Here is a 25707-nt window from a genome sequence, read left to right on the forward strand (position 1 = left end):
TATAAACACATTAAACTGAAATCCCAAGCTCCATTATCATGCTAAAGCTCACATACCAGTATCGTTTCTGAAGCAGGTGCGGTGAAACTTGCCCATGTAGAAGTCTAGACCAATGATGGCAAACATGAGGATAGCAAAAAAGAGCAGAAGGCCAATCTGAAGCAGAGGAACCATTGCTTTCATGATGGACTTCAAAACCACTTGGAGACCTAATCACGTACATAGAAGATACAGTATGTACTGCAAGTTATAAATAGCAATAACAGTCAATCAATTAGACAATTTATCAAAAGCAATTTCTAAACGTATCCTCTTATTTGTTTGTTTGCTTGTTTGTAAAAAAGTTTTTTTTTAATATAACTTACTTGGAATTCCAGACACCAGTTTAAGTGGACGCAAGACTCTTACTGCCCTGAGTGTCCGCAAATCAAAATCTGGCCCCACAACGGTCAGAATCCTGTTGAGAAAACACACCAATGATGCAGTTTATGGGAAATCACAATGTATGCAATGGGTTTTCAAGTTTTGATACCAAGGACTCCCAAATATGATGATTCCCTTGTGAGGAAACCCTTTTTTTACAATATAAAGGCAGCAATACATTTTAATACATTTTTTGAAGAACTACTTATACTGTGTGATACTATTGAGACAATGCTTTGTTTCCACAGTTACATTTCTGGGTTTTATATTATCAGAGTATCAAAGGCAAAGCAAATCATAAAATATCATCTATAAAACATTTAATTTATTAATATTCACATTTAAAGTTTTCAATTAAATTCAAATTTATTGTAAATCATTTTGACTATAAATATTATATATTCGAAGCATCTTTATTTGTTACATGTACACTACTGATTAATAAGATTTTTTATATAAATTAATTAAATAATTTATCCAACAAGGATCCATTAAACTGACCAAAAGTGACAGTAAAGACATTTACAATGTTACAAAAGATTTCTTTTCAAATAAATGGTGTTCTTTCAATTTCAAAGAATTAAAAAATAAAAATCCTGAAAAAAAAATGTTTCACCATTTTCGCAAAAATATTAAGCAGCACAACTGTTTTCAACATCACAATAAGAAATGTTACAATGATTTCTGGAGGATTATGTGACATGAAGACTGAAGTAATGGCTGCTGAAAATTCAGCTTTGCCAAAGGAATAAATCTTTAAATATATTCAAATAGAAAACATTTATTTCAAATTGTAATAATAATGTACAATATTACTGTTTTTACAATATTTTTAAATGAACATAAAAGGCCTCTTTCAAAAGAACTTAACTTAAACTTTTGAACTGTAGTGCATTTTTAATGTGCAATAAATATCTTAAAATATCTAATAAAAAAAATTTAAGTCAAGATTTACAATAAAACATTTGCTATGAAAACAGCCATAATCAAGAGAGCTAGACTTCATCAGATGTCTCACAGTCATGCATGACTATCTTCAGAATCATGATGGATCACTCCTGTACATGTATATTTCACTGAGACATTTAAAATCTATTTCCTCCCCATGTTGACCCGCTTTCCCAGATGGCAGCTCACTGAATTGTGATAAAAATCCTCCCCAGTCTCTAGGGAGCAGCTACACAATCATAGTTCTCCTGTCTGACTCTCTCACATACAACACTTATGACTAGTGAGAACTCGGACCATTCTACTTTCTCAGGCTTTCACATGGTGGACACAGTATGCATTAATATATTAATAGTATTCACTTTATCCTCAGTACTCTTTAATTCTCTTTTATCCCACAGAAATGTGCTCTGTTGTGATTTTTAGTATAAAAACACCATACGGAAGAGCCTGGACTCACTGAGAGGGACAACCCAGCAAATTATTGCCCAAAGCACAACTTGGATTCGCAGCTGGTATGGGGACACAGTGACAGTAAAATAAATGGGACTTGATGATGCTGAAGTCAGTGGCTTCAGATTTAAAGGGGTCATATGATGTGATTTCAAGTTTTCCTTTCTCTTTAGAGTGTTACAAGCTCTTAGTGTATAAAGAAGATCTGTAAAGTTGCAAAAACTAAAGTCTCAAACCCAAAGAGATATTCTTAATAAAAGTTTAGACTCGTCCACACCCTCCTAAAACGGCTCGTTCTAACATGCCCCCACATGTCTACGTCACGATGGATGTGGGAAGATTTGCATAACGCCCCCCAAATGTTCATGCAAAGAAAGAAGGTGTAACCTTTGATTCTCGATGTTGCTGCCAAGGCATGTCGTGGAGATGCTGTTTCGTTGTGAAAGCGAAACTACTTTTTGTGGTCTTCCAAAAGTGGACACAACTAGAAATCAGTGGTTAAGTTGTATTTACAACACTGTTCCAGAACAGTTCAACACAAATATTCAGATGTGTGCAGCACATTTTATGGAGGACTGCTTCCTGATCCTGGGAGAGAAGACTACAATGCTGGCTGTTCTGACTCACAGACTGTAAGTACGTTTACATATGTAAAGGATTTGCCACTAATGATTCACACGCAAGTTTTGAGCAGTGTAGAGCAGTGGTTCTCAATTCCAGTCCTCGCACCCCCCTGCTCTGAACATTTTGTATGTTTCTCTTATGGCTTCAGACGTTTGTTCTATTCAAACGCAAGTGCCCTGTGAAGTGGACATCACAGGATATTCCGGCATGATTCCAGTTCAAAGAAAACGTATATGTTCCATTTAAAGTGCATTGAAGTGTGCGAGAAGTGAATTTAAATTGTATTTATTTACAGAGGTATATGATGTCACACTTTGCGCAGCGCAAATCCGTGAATGAATGTTCCGAAGTGAGGTAAACTTAAACGGATTTCCCCTGCTCAGGGAGTAAGGAGCAATGAACACTGTGTAGGGACCATGTCAATAGGAACACAGTTCATGCATGGAGCTCACTTCTAATGAGCTGATTATCTGAATTAGGTGTGTTAACAAAGAGAGACATGCAAAATATGCAGAGCTGGGGGGCATAAGGACTGGAATTGAGAACCGCTGGGGTAGAGTAGAGCTTGGTGTTTGTCGTTTCTCCGATCACAAATGCAGACATGGTTTTATGTTTACATGGCACAATGCAATGCAATGCATAAAAACACAGTATAAGTCCTTATAATCCGTAATTATATCCCCACTGGATGCAACAAATGGCTCATTTGTAATGGGTTTTATTGTTTTTGTCTTATCTCGTAGGTTTTCTGACCGGGACACACATCACAGTATGGCAAAGGGCATAACATTTCCGTCACACCCTTGAGGCATTCGACCAATCACAAAGTACTGGATAACTGGCCAATCCGAGCACACCTAGCTTTTCAGAACGATGAGCTTTGTAAAAATCTACATGTTTCAGAAAGGTGGGGCATATAGGAGAAACAATAATGTACAGTATGTGGAAAATAATGTGTTTTTTGAACCTTAAACCACATAAACACATTTCATTAAACCAAATACACCAAATAATGTTCTTTTTAGCAACATCATATGACCCCTTTAAAGAAAGAGAGCTCTGCTCAGAGTATATAACCTCATTTGAACTGTTCAAGTTATTCTACATTTGTCTCCTCAGGGAAAGAAAATATGAAAAGACAATACAAGCTTATTGGAAAACTTCACTCAAAAATAAAAATTCTTTCATCATAGTCGTGAGCTACACTACTGTTCAAAAGTCTGGTGTTGATAAGATCATTTTAATGGATTATAAGTCCCTTATGGTCACCAAAGTGGCATTTATTTGATAAAAAATACAGTAAAAATACAGTAAAATTGTTAAAGCTACATTTTCAACTTTCAGTCTTCAGTGTCACACGACCCTTTATAAATCATTCTAAAATGCTGTTTTGATGCTCAAGAAATATTTCTTATTATTATTACCAATGTTAAAATGGCTGTGCTTTATAATTTTGTGGAAACTTTCATCAGAACAGCATCTATTGGAAATTTTATTTGCAACAATATAAATGTTTTTACTGTCAACCAATGCATCCTAAATAAAAGTATTAAAGTCTTCAAGAGTATGTAAAATCCTCCTGACACCAAACTTTTGAATGGATTACTTGTCTGAGGTCATCACTGAAAAATTTGATTAGAAATCTGTTTCTCTATATTCAAACTTGGTGCATCATAACCCTTATGAAACATGCAAAAATCAATAGCATTTGGCATTTTACAGACCACGTTTGAATGTATGTAAATGTGAATGACTTAATGAAATGTGAATGAAATTTGAAAGTCATTTTAGTGAATAACTTTACTTTTATATATTAAATGTATGTATATTTCAGCTTCTGAAGATTTTGAATATGCTGCACACACTGTATAGACCACTTTTATGGTGCTTTTTTGTCCTTGCCAAAACTTGACAGTCCCTGGTCAGTGGTCACTGTATGCTTTTGTTGAATAAACAGAGCAGCTGATCTACTATCTACGTAAACTTCTATCTATTTTTTTCACCAAAAAAAGTAAATGATATGGAAACTAGAGTGGAGTACTAACTACTAACCAATAAAATGACTAGAGTTTACTCCCACATTAGTGAGAGTGAGAGATACATCAGATCATCAAACATCAAAAGACGCAGAAAGATGCATCTCTGCTCTCACATTTCCAGTTTTAAGTGTCTTTTTTCTTGTTCCTCTCAGCCATGAAGTCTGATTCAACACAGCAATGAAAAATGCTGGCTTTTATATACGGCATAGTAAGAATTCTCCTCAATGTTTTCACTGCAATTTCACTGAGGCTCTAAATGAACCTGAGAGGATGGCTCAACCTGTGACAACACTGAGACAAGAGAATGCTCTAGACATCCACCAGGGAAATCCAATGCTCAGGCAAACACAGTCCTTTGTAAAATGATACTCTGCTAAAGTAAAGCACTGCATGCTGCCCTTTAACAGCTCTGGGAGGTTAGCACATGCTCAACAGCTTGAATAAAAGACTCTGTACTACCATCATACAGAGGTCACGTGCAAACGGAAGCTAATTTCATATTGTTCATTAGGTTTGTAATGCAATAATTGAATCAAATCTGAATAATAGTTACAAATTGGAATATATAATTAGAAACACTGAAAACCCCAAATATAGAAATCGGACAATATTATTATAAATCCTGAATATATAGCTGTAAATTTGAACATGTAGTTGTACAACTGAAAATATATATACTTCATAATTATAAATCCTCAAAATACATGCACAGTTATAAATATTGAATATAAAAATGCAAATCCTGAATATATAGCTATAAATCAGAATCTATACTACAATTACAAATAGCAGTTAACAATAAGTCTGATCTGAATATGGTTGAAAATCCAAATAAATAGTTGTAAAACTTAATATATTAATGTAAATCAGACCATAAAATTATTAATCCTGCAAATATATTTGTCAATTTGAAAACATAAATGTAAATTACTACATTATTGCAAATTCTGAATATGTATATATGCGGTTATAAATCTATAATATATAAATGCAAATCCAGAACATATAATTATAAACCAGAATATAATTATAATTATAACTATAATTATAAATTCTCAATGGCATTTAAAAAATAGGTTTGATCTGAATATGGTGGTTAATGTAAATATATAGTTGTAAAAATATATATATACTCAGTCATATCTTCCATATTTTGATAAAACAGTACAAAACAGCTTTGTATCATTCTGATATATTCTGGTTTTTAAATATACATTCAATTTTTTTCAGAATTTCCCCCATAACATATAAAATACATGGTTTTATAAAATTATATACAATGAAAAACTTGTATTCATATTTTTTAATCTTTTTGTTAAACGATTTAAACAATTAAATCATTATTTAAATGAATAAATAATTCATTTGTGACCCACATCTCTTGTGTTACTCCCTAAAATATGAGCATCCAAAATATTGACTGTATTATCTGCTCCATGTCTCTGTATATTAAGTCACTCTGAGAGAAGAATTACTTGATGTTGCACCATTTGTCTTTGGTCCCTTTTGAGTTTTAAAAAGATAAATTGTTATCTTTTTTTTTTCAGCAAGAAATCTCTAGAAATGTCATTCGGGCCTGGTTGCTGCAATCATGAGCAAGGCCAAATCATTATAAGAGCTGTATCCAAAACACATTAAAGTTTTATACACTGCCATTATAGGCACTGTTCACTCTTCAGAAGATCTGAGAGGCTATTTCACTAATTATAGGCTGAAGGACGTCACCTAGATGGCACTAAGTACTATTTTAAAGTTAGTGCTGTATCTCCATTCCCTCAGTGGATTTTACATGGTCAGACACTCAGACACCCCACATTAGGCAGTGTGCAGACAGAGAGCCACACAAACAAACTATGTATAAATGTGTATAATTCTGAACATTTCAAACACAGCGTCATTTCCATCAAATCACAAATGAATGTGGATTATACATTAAAATGGCATCCTGAAATAAGGATTGTAAAACTTTCAAATAAAAAAAGTGAAATTTTGGTGAAATATTGGTTTATTTTCCTTTACCGGAGTTTTAGAAATGTATACTTGTATTTATTGAATATTTTAAAAATCAAATTGATCTGGGACAAGGACAAAACAATAAAATATATGCATAAAAAGGATTTGAAAATTGCAATAAATACTTAGAACAATTTAGAACATTTAGCTGACTGACTGACAGAAAAATAGACAGATGCATTTAAATCTGCATAACCATCCTGAAATGTTTGCCATTTAAGTGATCAATGCACAGCTGTCACATACAAACATATCTTAAGTTACAAACATCTTAAGTTAGCAACAAGCTGGCATAAAAACACACAAACCCTTGGTGGGAGATTAGCTACTTAATGGAACTGAAGAGATCAGCTCATGTCCCAGCGCAGGAAGACTCAACCGTAAAAAATAAAAAAATAAACAAGTAATGAAGGAAAGATTCTTCCAACAGCCTTTAAGCCAATAGGACAACTGGAAGACAATTGCCAGCAGCTTGGTTTTTTTGGCTTAGCTGACTGTGCCAACATCACTCCAGGCAGCATCTCCAGCCTCTATAATAGGCAGCATTTATACACAAATTAGCTAAGACGAGGGGTCAAAGTCAACCTGTCTTTAGCACTGCTGAGATGCCATTCATTATTCCAGACTGATCTTTGACTGGAAGGTTATTACTCCAGCCAACAGAAGCTGTGATGCACTTTGTCTTTGTTTGCTTGGGCCAAACAATACAACATCAGAGAGAGCGCTATCATTAGAGGCAGAAGATCTGACAGAACAAGGTCTAAAACACCTGAAGAAAGCTCTAGGGTGAGATCAAAGACATCCATCAGAACTTCCTGGATGCTGTTGAATTTATGAGTGGCACAACAGCAAGTTCTAAGAGTTATCGCGGATTAAGAAAGAGCGTCGTGAGCCAGAAAAATGCTGGAGAGGCATATTTTGCAATTAATCTAATGCAGATGACTGTATGGTTTTAGAAAATGAGCACAATGCGTTCTTTATAATTCATCAGGCTTCAGAGAGGAATAAATTATGCATTTGCTCAGAGCTACTTCACAATCAGCACAAACAGATGAAATCTAGGTAAGCGGTATAGACATGAGAGATAATTTTTCAATTTTGTGACCATTTTTGAGAGCAGTACAGAACAAACACATATATCTATGTTTTTCATTGAGCAAAGTCCATAGCTGGGATGTATTATTGCTTTCTCACACAAATAATGAAGTCATTTGAGGGAGACGGTGCACAGAAAAAAAAAAAGAAACCCTTATGAAGATGGAAATTTACCATAAAATGATTGGAATAATAGGAAAAAATACTTTTCATTTGTTGAATACAGTCGCTGATCTGTACATGCCGCTGAATGTCTCTCTTTTATACAATGTGAAATCTCTCTGGTGCTCTCTCATATTCAGTGGTCAGAGATGCAAACAGACCTGTCAATATCACAACAATAATAAAAACATATGGCACATCTGTAAATGGATTCCATAACCCCTCGTTAATGACCCTCCAGAACCCGCTGTGCAGACGAGCTATCAATTCCCTTGCGTAGCAGATTAGATTAGATATCATTATGTGCTGCTGACTGAATCTATAGAGGAATTCTTTTGCATTCTTAAAGGGACAGTTCACGTTCACACAAAAATTGAAAATCTTTTTTTGTCATTTACAAAAAGACTTACGATAAACAATTTCAAGCTTGCATGTACAGGTCTTCGAAAACCATCAAAATAGCTCTGTGTGAAGAAATTATGAAAATTTAAAATTTAAATAATAAAAAAATAATAATTAAATAAATCTTAAATGTAGGGAAATAATTCACCTCAAAATATTACAATATTATAATATATTGATTAATAATATTAAAACAGCAATACAACATTAAAATGACAATTAATTACATTTAAATTAAATAATGAGCTAGTTTAATTACACCTTCGTTTTGTATTTAATATAAGCATAGTATTCCATTAGACTTGTTTTTTTTAGTAGTTTTGCACTTGTTTATTGAATTATCAATTAACCAACATGAAGTATTTCTGTGCAATATTACATTAATTCATCCTGTGCTCCTGATAAAAATAAAACTACTAATAATAATTTGAGAGATACAGCAGAGGAGAAAATTGCTATCATATTGCTATAGAGTCATAAAGACTAGTTTTATGGCCATTCTAGGCTACTGATTTAATAACAGTTGTAAATATTTCTAGAAAGAAAACGAATACTAAGAAGAAAGGATTAATGCACTATATAATAAGACAAATTCACTACGTAAAATTTATTAGTGGCACAGAGCTAAATGATCATTCTCAGCTAAGGCATATACACAGAAATGCAAGCTGTGTATTTAGCATTTTAACAGTTGGCCAAACAGTTCATTAAACATGCATTTGGGCTGTATTATTATGGGCTGGCATGGGGCACACTTACTCCATAATTGTAGAGCACGGATCATAGCTGAGCAGATTTGAATACAAATTACACAGCTGCAGCATCCAGGTTCTTTCCTTTTCCTCATCCAATCTCTGAGACATGAATGTAACATACATGACAGACACTAGTAAACCATGAAGCATCACAAATGGAAACTTATCATGGGGCTAACATGCATTTTCTAGGCATGTGGGAGTGGCGTCATTGTTTGGAACAGGTTTTTATACCAAAAGGCATCTGAGTGACCTTTTTTCCTGTAGTTATTAATTGTCTAGTAGCTAAGCCTCAAGCCATCTTCTTAACTGGCCACACTCTAGAATAAATAAGTGTTGTTTCAGAAGCTGAATTGACTCATCAGGGCAGAAAGTGAAGGGCTTTTCTCACCTCTGAGCAAGAAGGAAACACACACTGGAGACAGCCAGTCTCATCACCATAGAGACAAAGGTCTCCACTGCTCTCATTAGAACACTATGACAGATAGAGCATGATAGGAACGAAAGAGAAAAAGAGATGAGTTTTGGGAGCTGGGGACAAATGAAAACAAAAGGCAAGAAATTTGGAGCATGAGGGAGCTCTCACTGCCATTCTCTCAACAAAAGTACATACCTCATACTTTAAGACAGTACTATATCAAGACATTCCTGACCCTGACGGCCTCATACAAATCATACAAAGCTGAAGCCCTTCAAAGCAATCCATTTGACAATTCATGATATAAAGTCTCCGTCATCTAACCTGATTGGATGAGCAGCATTCCAAAAATGCACATATTTAGGATGACATTAATATTTATGCAATTGGCAGATGCTTTTTCAATATGACCTGCAACATATTCAAGGCAAACATTTTATCACTTAACACATTCTCTGGAAATCAAACCTATGACTATGGCATTGCTAGCAATGGAATTTGAATTCTTAGAATTTGAAGTGAGGTAGCAAACAGAACCAAAGTTGCAATATCGGAAAGTATGAGCAAATTCATTTGAAGTTTGTCTGAAATTTTAAAACTTCTCATTGTCATGTTTATTAATGATTGAGCAAATAGGTCAGCGGACCTCAGTGGCCATGCACTTCAAATAGAAGAATCGATCAAAGGGCTCAGTGCTCTTGTAGCTTAGTAGGCCATATGAATATTAGATATGGTGAATGCAAAAATAATTCAGAAAAACTTTGTGAACAGTGTCCATAAAGTTTCCTTATCTTATAAAATATATAGACCAAAGCTTGGACTCACAACTCTTTTAAAGGGGTCCTATTATGCTCTTTTACAAGGTCTTGATTTTGTTTTAGGGGTGTACTAGAACAGGCTCTCATACTAGGTTGTTCGAATAACACATTATTTTTCACATATTTTACATTATTAAATCACCTCTCTCCCCAGTCTGGCTGGAATAGTTCCTGTATCAAATGAAGGCCCGCCTTTTGAAATACAAAATGCCCTGTGATTGGTTAGCTGGGCCAGTGTATGTTGTGATTGGTTAGCTGGGCCAATCTGTATTGTGATTGGCAGCACTCTGCGCCTGGTCGGGAAATGTCATGCCCCTTACCATAGCCTCCTGCTGTGAGCTTCAGTGTAAATATTGCATTAAAACCAAATCAATTTGACCGTGATTTAAAACCGGATGACTGTAACCACTCTAAGCTTGTCTGCCTTGGGAAAGCTAGCATGTCTCCAACATAGTGATAACGCCCGTTGCCTTCTCTAGTGCAGCTCAACCAGGTCTCGTCCCAATCGTCGATCTTTGTGATATCACAAATCCCGGAAAATATGCGTTGTAGTCCAAACGAATCATTTGTTGTAGTTTTTGAAAAGTGATTTCTGTTAAATAAAATATCTTCTTTTGAATTGGACTTTGAGCTTTGTAACTTTGCAGATCTTTTTTATGCTCAAACAGCAACATTACAGACCAACTAAAGTTGAAAAAGTGAAAAAGCATAATAGCACCCCTTTAACTTAGAGGCCATGGTCAGATTATTCCGAAAAGTACAAAATGGAAGGACTTAAAATAAAAATCACTAAGATCTAACAAGCGACTAATAGGCAATCATTTGTGAGCTCTGCGTAATGTGAGTGCATTCAAGCTCTTTGGACAATAACCACAGATCAATGCTTTATGTGGAGATAATGCGAGGAGTGCCAGACACAACGCATCATGTGTCTCTTGTTATGGATAACAGCTTTTCTGTGTGAGCACTACTTAGCTCAACACAGCTATAATCATGACTTCAGGCCATCTTATCATTAGGGAGACGTGATTGAGCGTTTAACACTCATTCATAGTCACTGGATGATCTATGGAGAAGTCACATAATTTGTCCTATTTGGAGGCTTTTGATCAGTCGTTTTTTTTTTAAAATAAACCCAGGTTCCTTCAGCAGTGGACCAAAGCTTACAAGATTATCCTGAGGAGGACAACAGAAAAAGACTTTAAACATAAGAATAAAAATACACTATTAATACACTAAGATATTAAAAAAACAAATTCAGAACAAGCATCTCTTGATGGACAGAAACAGGCAGCGACCCCATTTTCTATAATATACATACTAATTAAATGCTATGCATATTTAAATTTATATATATATATATATATTAGCTGCACTTTATCTCTATGCCCCTGTTGAATATGTCTATTTGTGAAACGTGTATTATACCAGGCCCAAAAAACCTTTAACACTTTCTGTCAACTAGAGAAATTAATTTCTAGGGAAAACATGCTAGCAAAAAAATAAGGTAATCGATGCAGACTGCACTCGCTGTCAGCTCTTATATTCAGTGACTAATGAGTCTCTCTCTCAACATGGCTAGCTAATAGCATTAAAGCATCATCGCTTCCTCTCGTCAACCCGACTTCCTGTTAACAGCCACTGTCTGGCTTTGACACGTATGAGCACGCAGGCCCGTGGAGTGATACAAGAGAAAGAAGAAAACGAGACTTCTGAGAAATGAATGATAAGAGGAAATGTGAATGAATGAGGGAAGATGAAAGAAAGAGGAGTCTGAGGGGAAAAGGAGGAGTATCCCAGAAAGTAAACGAGAGGAGAGTGATGTAAGGAAGAGAGAGAAGTAAGCAAGAGGACCCCAGAGAAAAGGAGGGATCCTGAGGGCATTATGGGACGCGATCAGGGGACAAACAGCAGCGTTTGTCACCCACCCAATTGAGTACCAGGGTTCACACAACAAGCTATTTTTATTTGTTTGTTTGCCTGGCGATTTGAAATAACACTGACATCTGGCTACTGGACGTGCATGGCATGCTGAATAATGCATCCGCAGGGATCACGCCATCAGCGTCCACCATCTTAAACATTTACACAGCTTGATGTGTGTGCATAGGTGTGTTTAGTGAACAGAGCCGCTGTGGTTTGCGGTGAAAGGTGACCCGCTGTCACTGCAGAGGGACTCCACCCAGCCGGGTTTAATTCCTCACATACCTGTCTGATATGTCATATCATTTCATAACAAAACTTTTCATTGAATAGGGAATTGTCTCATCATGGTTTATTTTCTCAAGTGATGATGGAATAAGCCTCAACTATAGTTTATGTTGAGTACTGGATGTGTACAATTACTTTCATACACATTTGAGGCTGTCAGATGACTATCAGAAAGTCACTAGCTGGGATTCCATCCACATACACTGCTGTTCAAAAGTTTAAGGTAAAGGGAGTGACGATTTTGTTCTCCTGAACACATGGGATGGAACCACAGGTTTATTCTCAATAGATTTCACAATATCCTGATTTTTTTCACATAAATTAAATATGCAGCTAAGAACAGAAACAACTACAGCTCTAATCTAAATCGCTTGGTGCTGGAAACTTGTCACAATGTGTCTGGTTAGGACACGGAGTTACACTGAAATATGATCCCCTGCATGTGAGTCTCATTTCAGTGAAAATGTTTTATTGGATATTGAGCAAGCAGGCAATAAACTGTAACTCCTAATAAAGGCCATTTTCATGATGGCTATCTGTGCTTGTAAGACGAATTCTAATGACCAATAAAAAAGGAAAAAGACAGTCAATTGCTGATCCTGCTTTCTCTAAAATGACTTTTTTTCATAGCCAGGCCATCCAACCTAAAATTGAAGAGGCTGTGATTCATAGGTCTTTACTGATTTTTATATCAGTGTATTTATTTGTTTCGCTATAGAGAAGAGCAGAATCACAAAGTTCATATGACTCTAATGACTCTAGCCAATGCAAACATTAGTCCTGTTACTACATCCCTGTGTGCAAACAGACATTCCCTCTATTAGACAGCCATGCATGTGACTCAGGAGAGAATGTGATGAAATATACTTCAAATTATAGCCTGTTCAGAGAGACTGAAAAGCCTGACCCAAACGGACAGGCTCTGAGATATCGTTTGCGTTTCTTTATGAGACAGAGCCGCTTTCAAATATTTGACTGAGTCGCTTCTTACTGTTTAGGATTAAATGACAGCTGATTTCTCCAATTGCTTCCCAAACCACAAGATTTCAGAGCACTATCAGAATAAGTGCAGCAGTAGAATATTGAGTCTGGAGGTTCATTTTACATGCATGCACACACACTGTTACACAAGAGCAAACAGACACAGTGAGGTAAGCCGGGGACAACTGAAAACAGAGGAGACTACTGAAATAATTATTCCCTGGCTGTATGACTCCAGCACAGTGTTATTTAACCGACTCTGACCTCTTTACATCACTATGGGTGGATTCTGACGTATTGCTGGGAATAAAAAGGTCTTATCACAGCTATCTATGTGATTTTAAAGCCCTTGCCTCAAAGAATAAATTACTGGGGATTCATCATTAACACTAATATTCCCCACCTGCAACAACAGTTCAAGATAGATGAACAATATCACTGCTGTTCTGGGTTAATGTATTTCCTTTTGAAACAGTAAGTTTTATATGCTAAAAGTAAATTATTAAATTATTAAAAAAGAAAAAAACAGAGCATTAAAGGGATAGTTCACCCAAAAGTGAAAATTACCCCACGATTTACTCACCCTCAAGCCATCCTAGGTGTATATGACTTTATTCTTTCAGACGAATACAATCTGAGTTATATTAAAAAATGTCCTGGCTCTTCCATGCTATATAATGGCAGTAAATTTTAGATATACAAAATATCCAATGTGACGAGTCAGCTGCCTCCTCCCTGATAATCACCGGCACCCCGTCCTAAATCGCCGCCCTTCACCAGGCTCCCGATAGGAGTGGGTGTGGGAGAGAGGAGGGGCGCTGGACGAGTCAGGGCTGGCGGCGTGTGATGGGGCACACCTGAAGGAAATGGAGCCTCATCACCGCCGCTGTTTAAAAGCCCAACGCGCCTCTCCTCGGGAGACCGGTCTCTTCCCCGTGCATGCACACTGGTGTCCTCGTGGGTCCAGGAAGGGTGCGTTGAGGGATTCCAGCGCCACCAGAGACGTGAGCTGCCGGACCCCGCGGTCCGGTCGAGAAACCGCACCCGTCTACACGGCCGTCGGGCCAGGAGGCCGGGCCGTCCATCCCCTGCAAGCGCCGCGGCCAGCGAGGAGGATGAAGCCGCTAGAAGAAGCCGCCGCCCCTCGCGCCCCGGACCGAAGAGGGGAGCGCGTGCGGCCGCCGGACTCCGCCCCTTACCTGGACCCTTCCTCCATGAACACTGCCAGACCCCCACGAACCCCGCAGCACGACGAGGACACCAGATTCCCTGTTGTTTTGGACACTGTTCCCCTTTTGGACACTTTATTCCCTCTCTTTTTTGGTTTTTCTGTTAAATAAAAACCTCTCCGAGGCCTGACGCCACGCCCACTGTGTCTGTCGTTGGCTCGTCCCGTCACAATGGATTGGTTTTTCCATGCTATATAATGGCAGTAAATTTTAGATATACAAAATATTCCAGTGGATGACGTAGGTCACGAGAACAAAATTTTGTTTACAACAAAGGAAAACCATTCTCCTCTTGGTTTATATAGAAATCCTCTGACATTTTCCTTTACAAATCCTCATTTTTACTTCTAATCGTGACCAGTATTTTGTTTTACTCTCTCAACTGTCACTTCTTACCGGAGCTTACATTATGCCTACATCCTACATTACATGCTGGAACATCACTCTCTCGTGAATATTTGTATGACAGTTAGCAGAAGGTAGAGATTGTTGTTTATAAAGTTTTAAATATAGACATTTTTCTTTCACAAACACACCACTTCGCTTCACTTCAGAAGGCCTTTATTGTCCCTCGGAGCCATGTGGAGTACTTTCTATGATGGATGGATGCACTTTTTGGGCTTCAAAATCTCGACCCCTATTCACTACCATTATAAAGCACTGAAGAGCCAGGACATTATTATTTTTTTTTTAATATAACTCCATTTGTATTCATTTGAAAGAAGTAAGTCATATACACCAAGGATGCCTTATGGGTGAGTAAATCATGGAGTAATTTTCACTTTTAGGTGAACTATCCCTTTTAAAGCTACATTTAAAAAAAAAAAATGTAGGCGGTTAAAGATGTTAATGCGAGAGCTTCAGCCAGAGCCGTGTGTGTCAAATCAATTCTGTATATCTCTACATATAATTTCCTGTTATTCTTCACTGTTTGTCAACTGTATGCACACCGTCCAATTTTTGTAACAGCTCCTGCTTTATACGCGCAGGTTGTATATGCGCATTGACTTGGTTTTGCACTAATCAGTTGTTCCACAAGGTGACCACATTAGCCTGGGCTGTTGTTTCAGAGTAGAGAATGAATCTAAAGAGACGGAGCAACCTGTAACTTCTGGGTTCGAACCTCACATTAATAAGAACCTTTATAGGTTGGGCTATTTAAAATGTAATACATAGGTCACTCTTCAAATTAAAATTGCCAAAACACAATAAATGTTGCATCAAAAGAGCCATTTATTCTGGATCAGATGTTCTTAAAATATGCAATAGATCTGCATAAATCCTGATAAACAGAAAAACCAACTTTTTCATTATCATTTCTTTTAGGGAAGTGTCTCAGTGGCAGGTTTTGTTAAGAGTAAATTAAACCCATGCTTGACTATTCCCACAATAGAAAAGACTACCCATGCTCTTGCGATTGATAAGTTAGCTGTGAAAATAACAAAGGGACACCTGCTTGAGATGCTAGTAGCAGTGCAGATGACACAGAGAGAGTGAAAGAGAGAGAGAGTGAGTGAGTGAGGAAGAGCACTGCTAATCGGTTGGTATTTAATCTAAACCCTTCCCTCCAAACCTAACACCCTGCTCTCACTCATAACACAGTGACACTTGTCAGACTGAAGCCCCCCGCTGTGTCTCAGTGATGTGCCTCAACAGGAGGCAGCGACAGCTCATCTATAAGCCTCTAAAACCATTCTCAGGCAAAACCTCAAAGGTTTTACACATGCAGGCAAACCCCTCCAAACAAAACACTGCATTTCAGCTGCTGAATCACTGGGGTAAAGACGTGTTTATTGATATTTAATTTCACAATAGACTGAATGTACATAAACTGAAGTTGCCGTCTCTACTTGGAAGCGCCTAAAGGGATAGTTTACCCAAAAAATGAAAATTCTGTAATTTATTTATCCTCATTTTGTTCCAAAACTGTATGACTTCTTTTGCGGAACATATGTCTGCGTGTTGTTGTTGTTGTTTCGTCTATACAGTGTATGTCAATGGGCTCCAAAGTTCTTCAACATTCTTCAAAATATCTTCTTTTTTGTTCCATAGAAGTAAGAATGTCATGCAGCTTCAGGACGACATGAGGGTGAGTAAATGATGACAGAATTTTCATTTTTGGGTGAACTATCCCTTTAAAGAGCCAGGCCTGAATGTGTGCGGTACCTGTAGTCTTGAACTAGGGATTCATGGTAAATTGGCCAATATTAACACTTTTATATGACCATATCAGTCTGGATTGCGATTGCCAACAGCATTGTCAGTTTTACTAAAAATCAGTACCATGACAACCCTGATCCTTAGTTTGAACATCATCAGAGATGAAGTAAAAGTAGCGACAGTGGGAGAGTTGATTCATTATGCTCCACTTCCATGCAAAATTCATGATGTTCGATCCCACACCTCTGGTCTATGTGCTAAAAGACTCAGAAGACAGAACTCCCTCTATGCCATCAAAGAGATCACAGCATGATATAGTGCATTCAGCAGAGAAAATCTACTCAAAGATCAGTCACAAATGTGCTCATCACCTAGTTTTTAAACCCTGACAAGCATTTCAAACTGTCTTCATCAATTAATGACACCGCCACGTTCAGCACTAAGGGAGGATTGCGACACCCTGAATGTCTAAAATACTGTCTCCCTTCAAGAAAATTACTTTAGTCACCCACAGGAACACACTAGTATTGACAGGTAAAGCTCCTCTGTGGCAACCACAGAAACCAAATCTACTCCCAGAGAATCGAGACAATCAGGGGAAATCAGGATATTGCTTTAAGAGGTGCACCTACTGCAAAATCTATTTCTTCAACAGTAAGGTGGAATAGACACAGTGTAGGTTGTTACTCGATGCAGGGAATGGGATCAATATATATACAACGTCTTTACCACATACAGTTGGACACCAGCAGAGCTGGAACTAGATAACAGAAGAAAGACAGAGCTTCTGTAATAGGAATATTAACATTTTTTGAGGGAGCATGACTCAATGACTCCCCAGACTGCAGCGATCAAACAGGACAAAGCAAAAAAGAAAGCTCTGGACAGATGGCATTTAAAATTTCAGTTTGTTTCTTGATGTTGTGCTAGAAGCAGTGGGATATTCCATACCACCTACACAGCCCTCAACAGATGGAGGAGTGAAATATAATGTAAGCACATATATTTCATGAAAAGAAGGCGATTCTAAATCAAGGGTCTTAAACTACCGCTAGGTTCATATGGACCCTCAAGTATTTATAGTCCATATTTAAATCAAGTGTGAAAATCACTTTTTGCATTTTGGTTTGGCCTTAAATGTTGTCTTATAGTGTTCTTAAATGATTCTTACACTTGCAGCAATGAAGTATATTAACATAATATAATTTTTTTAATATGGCTTAATAAAGGCCTAGTTGACAACAACAACAAGCCTATGCTCACATATGTCCCAAAAAAAGGATATTCAGGATATTTAAATAATAAAAAACTAAATGTTATTACATTATGTATTATATTTTACATTTGTATACATTCTTTTGATTATGTTTTTTTATTTATATATTATTAGAAAATATATGTAAACTAAAAAAAAAATATATATTTTAATTATATGCATTTATTATTTATTTAATTAAACCTTTCCTTCAAGGTTTATTACGAATAAGAATAAGCAAAAGGAAACAACAGGCAAAGGTAAATATATCAGTGTTATAGGAAACAGATTTAGAAGAATATAAAATGAGTGCCTGCTTTCTTAATGCATTATTGGATCTCTTGGATGCATCTCATGCATCATATATCTCAGGCTAAATCTGTATCGATAAAAATTCTCAGCTATCAAGCCTCACACCACAGTCTTGCTGTGATGACACAACACATTTCCTCAACATAATATCCAAAGCCCTCCTCAGGACCCTTTTCTATGGGGGCCCAGAGGAACACAAGGCTTCGAACATAATCGTCCTCCAGGGAACCCAGGCAGCTCATTAAGGGCGACTGATCTGAGCAGGGAGCCCCAGCGGCCATTCGGTTCATCGCAGTATGATCCCTGGCCATCACCACACCCCTCAACCGCTAAAACTGGTTGGAGCCAGGAGAGAGGGAGAGAAGGAGTGCGGAGTGCACTCCAACACACAGCCATAAAGAAGAGAGTGCTGTAGCAAAGCCATTCCCTTACTGTTTGGTTCAATACAGTATTGATCGAGATGTGAACCCAGAGAGTCAGATATGTTCTCTTATTAGCAAGTCCAAAGATCTTATTGGAGGCACATTAGAGCTGTGAGACTGGTTAAATATTTAAATTTCATTAGTTTCATAATAAAAAAAAATAAACGTAAAGACGAAACTGTTCTTTTGTGTGAAACAATACTGAATGCAATAAAAGAAATTATGTAAACATAAACATGAAATAAAAAAATAATAGTATAAATGACAAATCTAGTATGCAGTTTATGAAACCAGAAGTGACATAGCAAAAAAAGCTATATCTTCCTTCAGCTAAGAAAAACATACAAAGGACTTTTCTGATTGGCTCCGCTGCAGTTAGTATGAGTCTACCTACAACCAATACACAAATATTACAGTAACAGACCTCCGTTACATCATTCAGAAGAATTCAAAGGCTTTTCCATACTTGATAAGCAAACTTGAAACATGTCTGGGGTTGAAACATGAATCAATAAATCTTGACAGAGATCATTCATACTGAACTGCTTGTGTTCGGACCCTTTTAGAGTATGCTCCGATTATGATTCTTATCATATCACATCCTGCTCCCCTTTAATGAAGCATATCTGTCCCCTGTCAGGGATATTATGATCTGAGAGATGGACCTGCCTGCAATGAAGGTGACAGAAACTGCTAAATCAACTGACTTTCACCATAACATACTAAGGAAATAGACAGACACAGTAAACTTTAAGTTAACAAAAAGTTCCATATGTATTATAATAAATATATATATATATATATATATATATATATATATATATATATATATATATATATATATATATATATAGGGCTGTATATATATATATATGTGTGTGTGTGTGTGTATATATATGTGTGTGTGTGTGTGTGTGTGTATATATTCACACATATAAATATAAAGGGATATAATTTTGTATAGTTTTTGTTATAATTTGTTTTCTCTTTATGTCTGTTATAAATAAACTCAGCTGGCTGCCTCACATGTCTAGAGGCAAATAGACAGCTCTATATCCTCCGGCTTTCTGCACAGCCTTTTCCGCTGCAGGAACAGAACTGCTTCCACTAAATCTGTTTATTGCAGTGAGGTGATGGGCTGACGTAACCCTATGTGGATGGACAAAATAAATCGCCCTGCCATTAGGCAGAGAAAGGCAGGACACTCCATAGCGGGGCCAGTAACCATACAGGGACCAGGTCCACACAGTCCCCCGGGATGAGCGCACATCCCTGGGGCCCCTCAACCAGTGGAGCCAGTCATTTTGTCACACTTGCTGTCCATTTTAAATGAAATAAACTCAATATCCTTCAATATCATATATCAAGTCTGCTGGTGATTCTCTATTGAGATAATATTACAGCTTTTATTAATCCATTGTCAGGATTATCAATTAATTTTACAGGCATTTCTGTTAACCCTAAAGCACAACCCAATGCAGTACAAATTTCAAAATACAGGTAAAAAACCTGTAAAATATTAATACCGAACATTCCTTCATAAGAATACAGTACACTGTGCCCTATTTTTACAGATTTTTTAAGAGTGTATTTTGAATTATGTTATTTTATACTTTCCATATTCATTTAAATTTTGGTTAACATTTTAATGATTCATTTTAATTTCAGTTTTAATTTAATTATTTTAACATCAAGCTAAACTAAATGAAAATGAGAAATGTTGCCTTGGCAACTACCTGAAACAAAAAAAGTTTTTTTCTATTTTATTTTATTTTATTTCAAGTAACGTAAATGTTTCACTTTTCATTTCAGGTAACTACAATAACCCTGCTACACTGTAAGATAATTATTTGTAAATAAAAGTGTTGTAAAAAACAATAAATAAAAGAAGAATTTTCTACTTCAAAATTTTGTTTGATTCAGTGTGTTATTTGCCATTTCTTGGTAACTGTTTGTGAAATTTACTAGCAGCAATTACTGATGAAAAATAGTTTCTACACCAATATTTTTCAGTGTGCTAACCAAGAATTTAAATGATACTTAGTGAAAATAGCAATGCATGACCCCGTATAAGAAAATACCTTTTGATAATATGACTTTTTTCATTTACAAATATTGGAAATGCCAACCCAGTGCAACTAAAACAATTGCAATGCAGTAACCACCATGTAAGTTCCACAGTAACAGGAACATCTCAACAAACAAAGCTGAATCCTTGTATTGAAAGTTCGCCTCCTTTTCAGAAACACTTCAAAAACAACCAAAGGTAATACAATGATATTTGAGGGCAAACAATTCTGACAGCAACAATCATCTACACCATATTATAATGCTTTAAATAAGGATCAGTATGTCCCCTCTGTATGCCTTGCTGGAGATGAAGTAGCTTCCTCTTCACCCCATTACACCTCCAAAGTACCAGACAGTTGTACTACTGGGGTGCAAGCCATATCCCCCACATCCAGACCCCTGGCCTGACTGCAGACAAGATTCACAAACATCATTTATCTATGTACAGGACCTCCGCTATACACTGCCTGTGCCAGGGTCAAGCAGACCAATTTGCTTCTCAACTCAGTTCCACTGAGGTTTTTGTCAACAATACCATTAAAATGACAAAACAATTGGCCTTTTTTTTTCTTCCTTGTGACAGACCATGTCCATAACTTTTATATACAGCACTTTCCTTTGGTTTAAAGTTTAAAATTGACATTAAAAATCTTACAGTAACTATTCAGAGAGTAACAACCTGAAGAATATTTGAACTTACCCCGTCAACACAACAACAAAATCCATTACATTCCACCCATTGCGGAGGTAGGAGTCTTTATGAAAAGCAAAGCCTTGAGCGATGATCTTGATCCCGGCCTCGAAGCAAAATATTCCGATGAAGTAGGGTTCAGTGTCATCCTGTTATGAGTGAGGAAAGATATGAGTAGATATTCATACAAAATAAGACACAAGATGCAAGTTTACAATGAAAAAACTAAATATAAAAAGTACCACACTGAATATTATACAACTTTCATTAAACTATTGTTCTTCCATAGAACACTACAGCAATGCAATACAGTAAAATAAAGCAAATTAAAGGTGGAAAATAGGGAGCCTTTTGCTGTAAAAACAGCTATCTTATATTTAAAGCAAATATCTCTAATACCAGTACATAAGTGAATCACATATTCAACCTTCCTCTGGAAGATGTTGAGACAAAAATGAATCAAATAGTAAGCAATAGATTTTAAAAATATTATAGTATATGTAAGCACTCATTTTTGTTTAAAAATTATCTTATGTTCTACAGAATAACACAGAATGCTAAAAGTCATAGAAGACAGTCCATTTTAAGTTTATTATACTCTTTTATTATAGACGCTGAAATGTCAATCAAAAGTCAAGCATCATCAAAGATCTATGGATCAAATTAGGAGGGCTGTTGAATGACTGACAGCAGCTCACAAAGGATCGAAGTGTCTGCTAAATGAATAATGTAAATGTGGGCTGCACAAACTGGGGACCTACAGTAATAACTGCTATTTAAAAAGACTTTGGTGAAAACAATGAAAAGTTTAGAAAGTTAAAGCTTTCTGCATTTGAATAGATTTTTTTATGGTAATGCTCCAAAAATGAATATGGATACTCAAATGAGAGTTTAATGTTTATGTTTTAAATTGCTGTTTGGGGTGGGAAAGTCCAACTTACCAGTCGTTTTGACATGGGTGTCTTGTCTAAAGCTGGTAAATGCTGCTCTAAGCCCAGTACAATGCAGTTTGCTATAATGGTGGCAAGAATCAAGTACTCAAATGGAGTGATGGTGTTAAGGATACAAATAGTTGGAATTAATTCACAGCAATAACATGATCATCAAGCGAGTTTGTAAACTAGAAATCAATGAAGAACAGTATAAAGAATAAATGACTGACATTTAGAGCTAATATACACTTTAAGGTGTGTCTATGACGCAGTTCACACAGCTCTTGCCTGAGTCATATCGTACCTGAGATGAAGAGAGACAGTCTTTATCAGTAATTCTTGTTAATGAGCCACCTAGATTTTATTGGACAAATGTTTTAAATGCACCCTATTATAACTCCACTGTAAGTTTTTTTCACGAGAATAACTGATTAAAAACTCTCTCACTTCATCTCAGGCACCTTTTGGCTCAGTCAAGAGCTGTGTGAACTGCGTCATTCCTCACAGAGCTGCTGGTTAGTGGGGAGGAGGATAATTATTTCCCGGAGCACTTCTCTAAACACATTTGCGTCAGGCTTGTAGACTCATTGTAGTCTGAACATAAGGACAACCTCAATAAATGGGGAGTTTCATTAGTTATACTACCTTAGTTCTTGATAACTTGGACAAAACAGGCTAAAACAAAATGGTTTATGTTATTAAGGAAGTATTTTGGATTATTTAATTCAGCTTCAGCATGTTCAGAGGTATTGAACTTGATGTTTAGGTACAATTTCCATTTCTCACAAAATGTGTTTTACCCACCATTATGGTTCAAACTGATTTTCAGCTCCATCTAATTGATTTCACAGGTAAGGCTGGCAGGTTGTTGTTGTTATTATTATTATTGTTATTATTATTATAATTATTATAATTATTATTTATTGGTCAGTGTTGGCCTTCAAATAAAAAAAAATGCAATTCTTTGCTGCAAATTGCACCACATTTTTGACGTCAAATACCTTGTTTGTTCATTAAATGTTAAGAAATCAAGTTTGAAATGTTAATTCAAATATTTATTCACTTGTGGTAAAAATGGGCATTTTACATTTAGACGCTCAATTGGCCTCCATCACTTCCGCATTTCCCTGGACGATCTTTAAATGCGTAGGTGCTTCAGCACCTTGGAGAGCGACTAAAGCAGCCCCTCGAACTTTTTCACGTGAAAGGGAAATACTCAGTTTCGCGAAATCATTAACATTCGGAACAATTTAGAATAATATCAGCGCGCCCATAACTTTAAAGCACTAACCTATTCCGTTTAAACAGGTTAGACTATCAACTTTATTGCTTTTTGACTGCATTATAGGCCATACAATATAAGCTGCGAAAGCTATATTATAACGTAAAGACTAGCAGATATATCTCAGTTACTTTATGACTGGTATTCCCAGGAGCAAGTCTCCGGAGACTGCACAGCAATTTAGGCAGTCTAATGCAAGAGCTGTTTTGGTTGCCATGAGCGACAGAGAGGCTCGCTTCCTTACTGAAAACAATCAATACCGCAATGACTGGATGTGAGAGGGACGAAAACAATAAAAACTCTAAATAGCATTTCACGTCACGAGACGTGCATTAGCCTATATATCGCATGCAAACAATTACGAATTACATGCCAGTCACAAATATACTTAAAGCTAACTGAGACCTTTTCCAGAGGCATTTCGTGAAAGCAAAGCGACTGATCCCTTTTGTAATAATGTTTGCTCCATTAGCGAGACAACACTCAGCATGCTGTATGTCATTTAAATCCAATAAGAGTGACTGTAACCGACACCATATTAACATAACTGCTTATGTGTTGAATAAAACGACGCCTCTGTTTACGCCAAAACTTTTGCGACCTTAAATAGTGTTTTACTAAGACAGAGGGGTAAACTAGAATTATTGGTCTGTTTGCAGTGGATATTAATCTATTTGTCCTCTTACAAGTGCCTGTGATTTATGTAAAGGATATGGCCACTCTGTTATTTTCTTTGCATATTTCCGAATGATATTATCTTCGCTGAAGATGAAAAGGGATCGGTTGACTGAGAGACAGTTCTGTTTGACCGGTATCGGGTTGTATATGGCCATTGTCCGGGCTCTTTGGGCCATTGTTTGCTTATACATCCTCTGTCCGCCCGGGGGGCCCGGTTGCCGGCTGACCCCTCTGCCTGGACCCGCTGGAGATCCACCGCCTCCATACCGGGTCGGGAGATCGTCTTCGAAGCGAGCCATTGTAGAAACGCGAAGATTTGACTATAGAAATCCAAATTCACATCAGACAGAGAGTAAAGAAGAAGCATCACAACGCGCGATGTAGTCCCAGCCACGAGTTCTTCTCATCTGAACCAGAGCTTGTTCAGCCACCACACACACACACACAGGGAGTTCCTTAAAGTATTCCAGCCATTCAGAGCACATCTAAACACATCTCTGTTATGAACCGATAGCCAGATAAAAAGTTTATCGCTCCACGTTACACAATCCACCAAAAAGAAACCGGCTAAATCCTATAAGGATCATTTTCACGCCTCACTTGAAGGATTTAGATAATCAGCCATGCCATGAAAAAAAGTCCAGCCAGCAAAGGTCCCTTTACAAACTGTGGTGCGACTGAATGGAGTCAAGCCCACAGACTGTAAGATCCTGCTTCCCTGCGCGCGATGCTGTTGCAGATGCTTCGATGTTTTCCTCCGATCTTGCCCGCGCTCTTCGCTCTAACAGATGATTACACGCGCAGTCCGTCGCCCTCGCGTTTATATCGTTGAAATGAAAAGGCGCAAACGATATAAAAGCACCCTTTTTCACTAGACCGTAGCCCGGCAATGAAATTTTAACCAATTTTTGCAGCCGCTGCTTCTTCTAAAACGGATCACGTGACTGTGAAGCAGCCTGTCAGTGGCTCCACCTGTACCGCTACAGTATCCATGGCACTGGGGCAAGAGGGGAAATACAGCATGTACCCTTCCAGTCCCCGGCAGTGAATTAAACGCTACTCAAACGATTTGTACGGTTACTTTAAAGCAAGTTAACAAGAAGTCGGCACACTCTGTGAGGGATTGGTGCGTCTGCACCTCCCACAGCTGTAAACAGATGGTTGATTTAGAAAAGGGTGGAACCGGAGGGTGGGGTAAATCAGGACATTATCTCCTGACTGTCTGACGCCTTTCGGATGGTGTTCGGTCTCTTTCACATTTACATTAACCCTTCCATAGAGCTGTGCAGTTTGTAGTAGCTTACTAAACCCAGGAAGAAAATTGAAGAAAAGCG

The 25707-nt window shown here is 37.1% G+C and overlaps 1 pseudogene; it reads right to left on the reverse strand.

The window, feature by feature from the left end:
- Positions 1–25707, reverse strand: part of LOC109080441 — a 99101-nt pseudogene extending 73394 nt beyond the window's left edge.

Source organism: Cyprinus carpio, chromosome A5 (genome assembly GCF_018340385.1).
Source record: "Cyprinus carpio isolate SPL01 chromosome A5, ASM1834038v1, whole genome shotgun sequence".
NCBI classification, from domain to species: Eukaryota; Metazoa; Chordata; class Actinopteri; order Cypriniformes; family Cyprinidae; genus Cyprinus; species Cyprinus carpio.